Consider the following 9,911-nt stretch of genomic DNA (forward strand, 5'->3'; position numbering starts at 1 on the left):
AGCACCTAATGTAAACATAAACTAAAACTTGGCATATTCTGAAAACACAACGATTACAAAGCATCTGTTGCAGGCTATGGAAGGTTCTTTCACATTATTGTTGTTGGTGTGCACTAAAAGTGGTCAACTGGTCTGCAAAGCAATTAGATCTACAATGAATGCATGATTTCAGCCCATTCTGCCCACCACAGAGCCATAAATGGAGCCGTTTCATCTTTAAATGTCTCTACAGTAACCTCTAAAACCTCTCCAAAATAACAATAAAATAATTAACTGGGTTTTTGAATGTAATTTAAAAGGTCAAACCTCATTTAACCCCCCGCAGTCAGTTTCAGGGAAGGTCCGCTGTTGCAGGATTTAAACAGACATTCCCACCAGAAAGCCTCGCCTGGGCAGGTTTACTTCATTTTAAGATGTTCAATTAAGGTCCGGCGTTGTTATTGTTCTGACTTAAAAGACCAAACTAATCATTTCTTCTTACTGAACTTGGCCTTCATTGAAGTTTATGTATTTATTTTTTTAACAGGACCAATGTGGAGGTGGAGGTGTTCTTCTGATGAAACATCCCCAACCGAATGAGAGGCGGCAGAGGTACAGTGGAGTGGTACAAGATCGAGTGCGCTCTGGAAATTGGATGCTGGAATGGGCAGCAAAGCCAACCTAAACTCAATCAGGTGAATCAATGTGTTTGTTCATTTGTGGGCAGAGCTTAAAGCGCGGGGCAAAAGTTTGTCTAAGGTTGAAGTCAGAGCGCTGAGAGGCTTTAAATACTCAGAGCTATTGAGCAGTTGTGTTACTAAGGAACATACGGGATGATGGGATATTAACTGAATATGATTATGGTCTTGATTATAAAGCATCTGTTTTATCAGTGGGTTCTTCTGTTGGTGTTACGGAGCTCTGATCATTGCCACGGACATGTATTGACTTGCTAGGTTCATGCAGTGCAGTTCATTTAGTTAGTATGCAGGTATGTCGGTTCACGACACAGAACCAATGACAAATAGTCCACGATAGATTTGCACAAAGTCAATCTGAGGGATGACACCAATATATTCTACGTACAAATTGGTACAGGCCGATATTCAACTTTGCTGACAAACCTTGTTGACCCACATCGTTTATCCATTTGTGGCCTAATCTGGACAACCAGTTTATAATTCTCTTATATTGTATTGGTTTTCCAATTATTTTACATTTAAGTTGTAGAACAAATATTTAGTTGGGACTAGAAGCACTGATGATTAAGTGAGTAATTGTATAGAAGCTAAAAACCTCTTGAAAATGAAGTTCATCTCAAAGGTAGTTAAATAAATGTATATACTTGAATTTGTGATCATTTAAAGAAGGGAAAACATGTTTAAGTAAGATTATCCTTAAAGATAATCATTTAATGTATCCCACAGAGGGAGAATAAACGACAAAAATTGACGTAGATGTGACTAAAATTGTGTACGTCCCATTTTTTGCAGCCATAACAACCCTTCACCCGTCTCATCACGGACTCCACAAGAGCTCTGAAAAGTGTGCAGTGGTATCTGGCACCAAGGCGTTTGCAGCAGATCCTTTAAGTCCTTCCCTCGGACTTGTTTGTCCAGTACAATCCCACAGATGCTCGATTGGATGAGATCTGAGGAGTTTGGAGGTGGGTAAACATCTCAAACCATTCCCTGAACCATTCTGACTTTGTGGCAGGGAGCATTATCCTGCTGAACGAGGCCGCTGCTATCAGGGGACGCCGTTTCTATGAAGGCATCTACACGGGCTGTCAGAACGTGTAGGTAGGCGGTACATGATGACGTAAGAACTGCATGAATGACAGGAGCCAAGGTGTAACAGCAGAATATTGCATTGCACCAAGGATGACACTGCCTTCGTCCCATAATGCATCCTGGTGCCTTGCTTATCCTTCCTCTGACCACCTAACCACTGCAGACTGGCAACACCCCACAAAAGCTGCAGTTCTGGAGATGGCTCATATCTTAACATAATGTTATGGCTGATCTTTGTATATTCATCTGTATCGGCCATCTGCCAAAAATGACCTAGATTATTACAATCGGTTTCTTTGCTGCAGAATGGTTATTGAATGGACATCAGTGCGGTTATGGGTCGTTTGTAAATGGCAACAGTACAAATGTTGGATATTTGATGATTCGGTTGGACGAGGCTCTGTTTTTTTTTGGTTTTTATACATGCAGAGGGAAGAGATGGTCCAGGGGAGATCTGTCTCTAGACAGAGTAGTCGTTTACCCTTGTGTCTCGCATTATAGCGTGTTATCACGTCAAGGATAATTGGAAGTGTGGGAGGGAATACCAAGTACGGATACTGAAGTAGAGAGGGTGGTGAAAGACGACAGTGAAAGCCGTGAGCAACATTCAAGCCGCGTGCACAGTACTGACACAGTGTATATTACATGATCACAATGTTAAGTGCAGTATACTCCCAATATACACCGATCAGGCATAACATTATGACCACCTTCCTAATATTGTGCAGGTCTCCCTTGTGGTGACTCATCAGAGAATGGACATGGGCCTTCTGAGGGTGTCCTGTGGTGTCTGGCAACACAATGATGTTAGTGGGGGGGCCTTTGAGGGGAGGGGCCTCTGTGGATCATCCCACAGATACTTGATCAGTTTGGGATCTAGTGAATTTGGAGGCCAGGTCAACACCTTGTGCTGTTCTTCATGTTTTTCTTTTAGTTGTTCCTAAAACGTTTTTGTGTGTGTGCCTGTGTCAGGCTGCATCCTGCTGGGGATTAACTTCTCTTGTCATACTGTTAATATTAATTTAGCACTTGAATAGAAACTCAACTGTGTGATACATAATGGATGGAATAGCAAGTGTCACTATTGTTGTTACTGCTTTAGATATTAACCATATATAAATACAGATATCAAAGTAAATGTTGTTTCTGGCCTCATGTTATCATCAGGATAGGATAAGAATACAACAGGAAATTTAATATTTAAAAGCTCACTCCCCGTTGCTCCCACCCTTAGCTGTGTGCGCCCGTGAATACAATTAGATACTCCAACATTTAATCACTGCAGCCTCTCGGTGCTCCAGGTAGCCTTATAGCATGGTTAGGAATAGACGGTTTAAATGGTGCGAACGGACTCTTTAAATATTGCACTATCCCCGTGAAACTGTATGCAATCCCCAGAAAATACTGTCTTATGTAACCACTTTGGAAGGAGCCCAAATGAGAGCAACCCGCGAGCAGCTTGTTATAATTGCTCTACCAGAACGGAGCAAGTTTATAACAAACCTAAATATGTCTTGTTCACTTAAAACCTACTGGAGGCCAAAAATAAAATCCCAGACATCAGAGATGGAGGTAAAGCAGCGTTGGAGCCTCGCATCGTATACACAGACTCTATAACATGGCAGCGTGGCTGTGGTGCAGGAGCAACCTGGAGCTGGACCATCCAAAATTAACATATAGAGTATAACAAAATAGGCCTGTTTTATCATCATAAAGCTAGGTAGTCATGTTCCTCTAGGACTGTGGCTCTGCCCACACACTGTCTATGAGTTAAAAAGGAACCCATAAATACTGAGCTTATGGGGGGAAAAAAAGAATTAACTGTTCCACATGACTGGCTCTGACACCTCGACTGTCAGTTCTGTTCAGCGTTAACCGGAGGAGAGAGAGGATGCGCGTCTCCAAAATGAAGCTCGTAAGATCGAGGCGTGATGGCTAAATTCTCTCGGAGCATTTGAGGCGGTGAGACAATGGCGGTGCAGCGCTCAGCACTATTTTTAAGATTATCTCCACTGTGGCGTTATGAAATACACGGCCATCTTCATTTCCAAGTTTTTGCATCGCTCCTAGCGGTGTAGCAACACTGCCACCTGCTGGTTTTTATCATGCACAACAGATGAAAACACCTGCACAGCATTCAGGTATGTTTGCTGTTCTCAGTAAGCACAGACTTGACTTGGTTTGTCATCAGAAAGCTTCTGGCATAATGTTATGACCACCTGCCTAATACTGTGTACGTCTCCCTTAGTGGGAGGCTTTTGCGTCTTTATGGGTTGAGGGGAGGGGCCTCTGTGGATCATCTCACAGATACTTGATCAGTTTGGGATCTAGTGAATTTGGAGGCCAGGTCAACACCTTGTGCTGTTCTTCATGTTTTTATTTTTTTAGTTGTTCCTAAAGTGTTTTTGTGTGTGTGTCTGTGTCAGGCTGCATCCTGCCAGGTCCAAAAGTTTCCCAGCAGGACACTGAATTGACACAAGATGGTCAATGTTATTCACTTCTCCTGTCGGTCATAATGTTGTGGCTGATTGATTTCTATCCATATGTTGAGTGCATGTTATTTTAACACAGTTTCACACAGTGGACAATAGGACAGACTTTAAGCAGAACATTCACCAAGAATATAATTAAAGTCTGCGTCCCGTTACCATGGTGATCAATTCATAAAAATTACAAATTCAAGAGACATCAAACTGAATCATGGCTGCATCCCAAAGGCTTTTTACTACTGCACTTACTTCTATAACAGGCCCACTTCTGGCACTAAAACAAGTTAAAGTGGAGGAGCAGCGGGTGAAGAGGCAGGTAGCCAAGGAAAGGTGGAGGCAGAGGAAGTGATGTTCAGGACGGGCTGAAAATAAACACACATTAACCTGGAACTCCTGACTCCTTCCTCGTACGTTTTCACTAACACTTAAGAGATGGCAGCCCCCCCCCCCTTTCCCTCCCATGTCATATTCTCCCTTTAGTCCCAGATAAGAGAGACAAGTGCCTCGTCTTCCATATCCTCCATTACTGTCACAGCACGAAAACGTGGCAGCACAAACATCCTTTTTCTGGGTCACAGAGGAAAGATGAGTTTTAGAGCTCAAGGATACGTGTCTCAGCTTGTTCTGTCCGTCCAGACAGAAGCGTTAACTGTTCCCTCACCCCTTCCTGTCTGTTGTTCATATCACTTCAGCTCAATCGCAGTAACGTTTCCCTGATGCTAATCGATACCAAGCTGACCTTGTTCTTGCCTCGGGGAAGCTGTGACTTAAACATGAGGCGTTTGAGCTGCTTAATGACCTGCCTTTTCTCCCCTCTACATGCATCTCTGATATGCAAATTAATGCAGCAAGGTCCTCCCAAAATCTAATCAGATCGTCGGTTCTCCGGGGGACACCTGTGGTGAAAGTATTAGGCTTCCGTTTTGAATTGTTCTCGAGTTATTATGTTCAGAAGAATGCGTCTGTGAACAGAAAACCCCAAATAGTAGGTGTTTGATATGCAAACAAGTAGACAGATCAACAACTGTTCAGAAAAACCACGAAGGTAAATAGGACTGGCGGTCCTCTGGGATCACTGCGGAGAAGGTGAAGCACAGCACAAATAGATGTAGCTGGTGTCAGAAATAGAACAAAACAAAAAGCATTTGGGAGCATGTGATCAGAGGTAGGCTGAGGAGATTAGATGTTGAATTTGAGGCAGCAAGGGGGTCAGACGGAGTTATTTTCTCCTAAATGAAACGCGAGCCCGACCACACACATTTCTCTTATGTCTCAAATATTTTTTTTTTAAACCATGGGGAAATTTGTTCTCTGCATTTCATCCATCAATCCAATCATTCAATCATTCAGTCACAAAGCAATGTTTGCACTAACCCCTAAACCCAGGAGTGGTTTAGGTGTTAGGGTCATCTCAGCCACAGGCCTATAGGGGGATGCAAACTTGTGACCTTTGAACCCAGAGTTGCTACTCTAACGACTAAATCTTGACTACCCAAATATGAAAAAAACAAAAAACAAAACTGGAGTTTATTATGAGGTCAAAGTGGAGATTTAAATCAATCATATCTCTAAAGGCAGACAATGATTCAGCAGCTGCAGAACAGCTTGTGCATGGTTGTGTCTTCCACTAGGTGGTGCCGCAGTCTCTCTTTAATTCACTGGGGGCTACACTGTCAGAAAATCTGCCTCATAAATAGCTCTAAACTAATAAAAGTCACTCACCGAATAAAAACTACATCCTCAGAAGAAAAACAGACACTCTTCAGAGACACACGATAGGTATAAAAGCATCAGTTTATAAGAGAAAATGTCCTGAGGCTGAAACATAACACGTTTAGGTCTTAGTGTGGTTGGTCTGTTGGGGTTTTAGGATAGAAATGAAAGCGTACAAGAGGAAATAAGAAATAACACAATTATTTCTGAGATCTCTGTGACTGAACTGCCAGCAGCTCATAGACATACAAGTGAAGGACTGTGAATACACACAGCTTTGCCAAGTCTGGAGGTTAAGGAGCTGCAATGCTATAATGTGCACAAAAAAAGTTCCATACTTTTTTTTTTTTTACTGTAAATGCCAATAAAGTTGTTTTTTCCCCCCCAACGTTTCACCTGTAAGCATAGATCTGGTCCAGCTTTGGCAAAAGTGATTTGTAGGTATCTTTAATGGTATTTTAGAGTTGGGACTCTTCCAAGAAAACAATTGAAAATGTTCATGACTCATCCTGCACTTCAGGGCGTAAGAAGATGGCGGGTTTTTTTGCTGTTCACCACTGTGTTTGGGCAGTTGGAGACCTGAGATCTCGGCGACCGAACTGCCAGCAACTCATAGACATACAAGTAAAGGACTGTGAGTACACTTGGTTGTTTGTAGGCAAAGCCACTATATTGCTATGATGTGAGATATGCCACACAATGGAACGTGTATGCAAACTGCAATGTCATCTTGGCGTCATGAAATAACTGCACACTATAAACAATGGGTCAAATGCAGAGAATGACAATCTCGTGTCACTGAATTACAATCTAATCTAGCTCCTGTGACATTGATGCCTGCTCTGTTCTGTTTCTTCTCACCGCTGTCCTTTTAATGAAGGCACATGGAAGACATGGTGATCCCAAAACAGAGCCACACCTCTAAGAATAATTTACTGTAAATGCAAAAATTTTATATTATATCTTGCACTGCATGTCACCTTTAAGCAAGGATCTGGTCCAACTTTAGCAAAAATCATTTGTAGGTATCATTAATGGTTTTGCAGAGTTGAGACCAAGTTAAAAATGTTGATGACTCATCCTGCACTTCAGTGCGTAAACAGATTTTTTGCTTTGCAATGGTTTTGGAAATTGGAGCCAAACATCCAGAGCTTCCTGTTAGAGGAAACACATGAATATTTGAAATCAAACAGCACCCTACGGACACGAAGTATTCCTCAACCAACACACCTATTGGTCGCTGATGTGCTCACAAGTGTTTGGTCAATACTCGGCCAAAGCTTCCAGGCTTCTATTTCTACATTGCAAGTTGTTGGTGTTTCTGGCATCGATGTAAGCTGTGTATTAAGCCACGGTCTGGCACACCAGCGGGAATCTGGAACCTGGTGAGCATACAGATGGACAGAGAAGAAGTGGATTCTGCTACGGGAGAGTTTTAAGAGGTTTATACAGACGTTTTTAAACTAAACTAAACCCATTTGACCACAGGTTCTAGAGTCAACCTTAGATTAGCTTTGAACAGCCACCTTTTTACTCTACTGGGGGTGAGTATTTCATATTTTAAAAGTCAATTTTCATTTACTATATAATAATTTTAATAAAGCTGTCCGACGCTGTAAAAGCTGACACACAGTATCCTTCCTCTACGGCCCATGTGCAAGTCAAACACTTCAATTTATCATCAGTAATTTATATGATCAACGAAATGACTGGCTGGGCCTTTAACAAGATATTAATCCTCTCAACGTGAAGTGAGTTACGGCATCCTGTCAGAGATGCAGAGTCTGGCCCAGGGACCCGGTAATTGGTTAATGTTGATCTTGTGATATACACAGAACAATGAAATCGATTACTCCCTAATAAATCTCAGCCCCCTCCCCCCGCCCCCTTAGGTGTTCTTGTGCAGCGACTGCAGCAGCGTTCTTGGGGCACACATCAAATGAATGATTACCATAAAGGGTGAGGAGATGGATAATGCTGAAATGGAGCTTTTGAAATGTAATGAAGACTCCTTCCTGTTGCTGAGTCTGTATAGATTTCCCATCTGTTTAAGTGCGGCGTATCATATGCAGGAAATACACCGTCACTGGAAACTTTACAGCGGATGGCTTCTTCACCTCCCGCAGGGCTTTAATGAAAAGTAATTAATCACACTGTAGCATGCTATATCACTGAACGGTTATTTAAATCACATGCAACAGTTAATGCTTTAAGCGAGCGATGATAATGCAAGTCAACGTTTAATAAGCAGACCTGTTATTTGTATCCCATAATTAAGCTTCGTCACAGATCCCTCGACTTTTAAAATGTGGACAAAGATTTCAATTGACATGCGAGATCCATTTTAACCACCAGATACCTCCGTGTGGCAAATACATACTTAATCATTAGCGGCGCCCGTGAGCAGGAGCACTCAAGCAGCTCAGACTTGACAGATAAATACTGACTTATCGGTCTGAGAGTCCGGTGCGTTCACGAGTAGTCGTTCAATAATCTGCAAACACTTGATGGGAAATTACCATGTGGTTAACAATACAAATAAACTGCACAAGAAAAATCTCTAGTGGGCCATCTCTGTTGGGTCAACATATGGTAATATCATCACGTCTGCCTGAGGCTACATGGATGCCTTCTCATCTTTGCATCATTCTATAGAAAAACAAATCAATGCCTGTAATGTCTCCCTTTTACTTAACTGGGGAAATGTGACATGACTTACACCTAGTTGAATGCAGGCTTTTATTTACATTCTAACGTAATGCAGTGGCCACTCACGATTGATTAATCAGTCATGCTCCGATCGATTCAATCTGCTGGCAGACTCTCTTCCAGTTAAATCCTTTGCATTTATGCAGGATATTCATGTACATTACACGATTATTCGATTTTTCTCTCTGGAGCCTGAAGAGGCTCAATAATAATCCAACAATAATCCCTCCAAATCTTTCATATTTCAAAAAGAAATTGTTCTAACTGTCAGTTACAAACCACACGTAAAAATCTATTTAGTGCAAATCTACTCAGGGATATCAGAACAATCAGCAACAAGTTTGTCTTTGCATCCTCTGCTTTCTCAGCAGTCCTTTCACTCATTCATTCATTCATTTTCTGTAACCGTCCTGTGAAGGGTTGTGGGGGTGCTGGAGCCTATCCCAGCTGTCTGACAGTCTGTCTTACTGTCAACTTACAGTTTCTATACAGTAGCATCTTATGAACATGAGGAGAAGGAGTTTAGTGTCAGGAATTGAGTGCAAGAGGTGTCTGTCTTTTCTTAACGGGTCTTAACACTGATCTACAGTCATTCATTCATTCATTTTCTGTAACTGCTTGTCCTCTGGAGGGATGCAGGAAGGTTCACACCTACGGCTAATTTAGAATCACTAATGAACCTAACCAGCATGTCTTTGGATGGTGGGAGGAAGCTGGAATACCTGGAGAGAACCCACGCAGACACAGGGAGAACATGCAAACTCCACACAGAAAGGAACCAGTCGGCCCATGGGTTAGAACCCAGAACCTTCTTGCCGTGAGGCATCAGTGCTAACCACCACGCCACGGTGCAGCCGCTCAGCAGTCTTGTAGAGATTTCCTTTTTGACCTGAATATATCTTCCCGTTTCACTTCTTTATCTTTCCCATTCAGACACAGTTATATGTCTCTTTGCTGCTCCACTATGAATAAACACTTGTGCTTGAACTTGGTGTAACTGCATCCCCTCTGCCCCCCTCTAAGTTTTGGGCTTGTTTTTACACATGAGCACTTTGATGCTTCGGGGCAAACGGAATGGCCTCGAGGCAACTATGAAAGAATAAAGAGGGTAATAAATAAGTGAAAGGTGGTTTGGGACTGGAAGGACTAGGTTTTGTAGATTTGACAGATGGTTTCACCTTAGAAAGTTGTTCTAGCAGAGATGAGAAGCCACCCAGGTCCTCATGCA

This window comes from Chelon labrosus (genome assembly GCF_963514085.1).
Source record: "Chelon labrosus genome assembly, chromosome: 19".
Classification (NCBI taxonomy): Eukaryota; Metazoa; Chordata; class Actinopteri; order Mugiliformes; family Mugilidae; genus Chelon; species Chelon labrosus.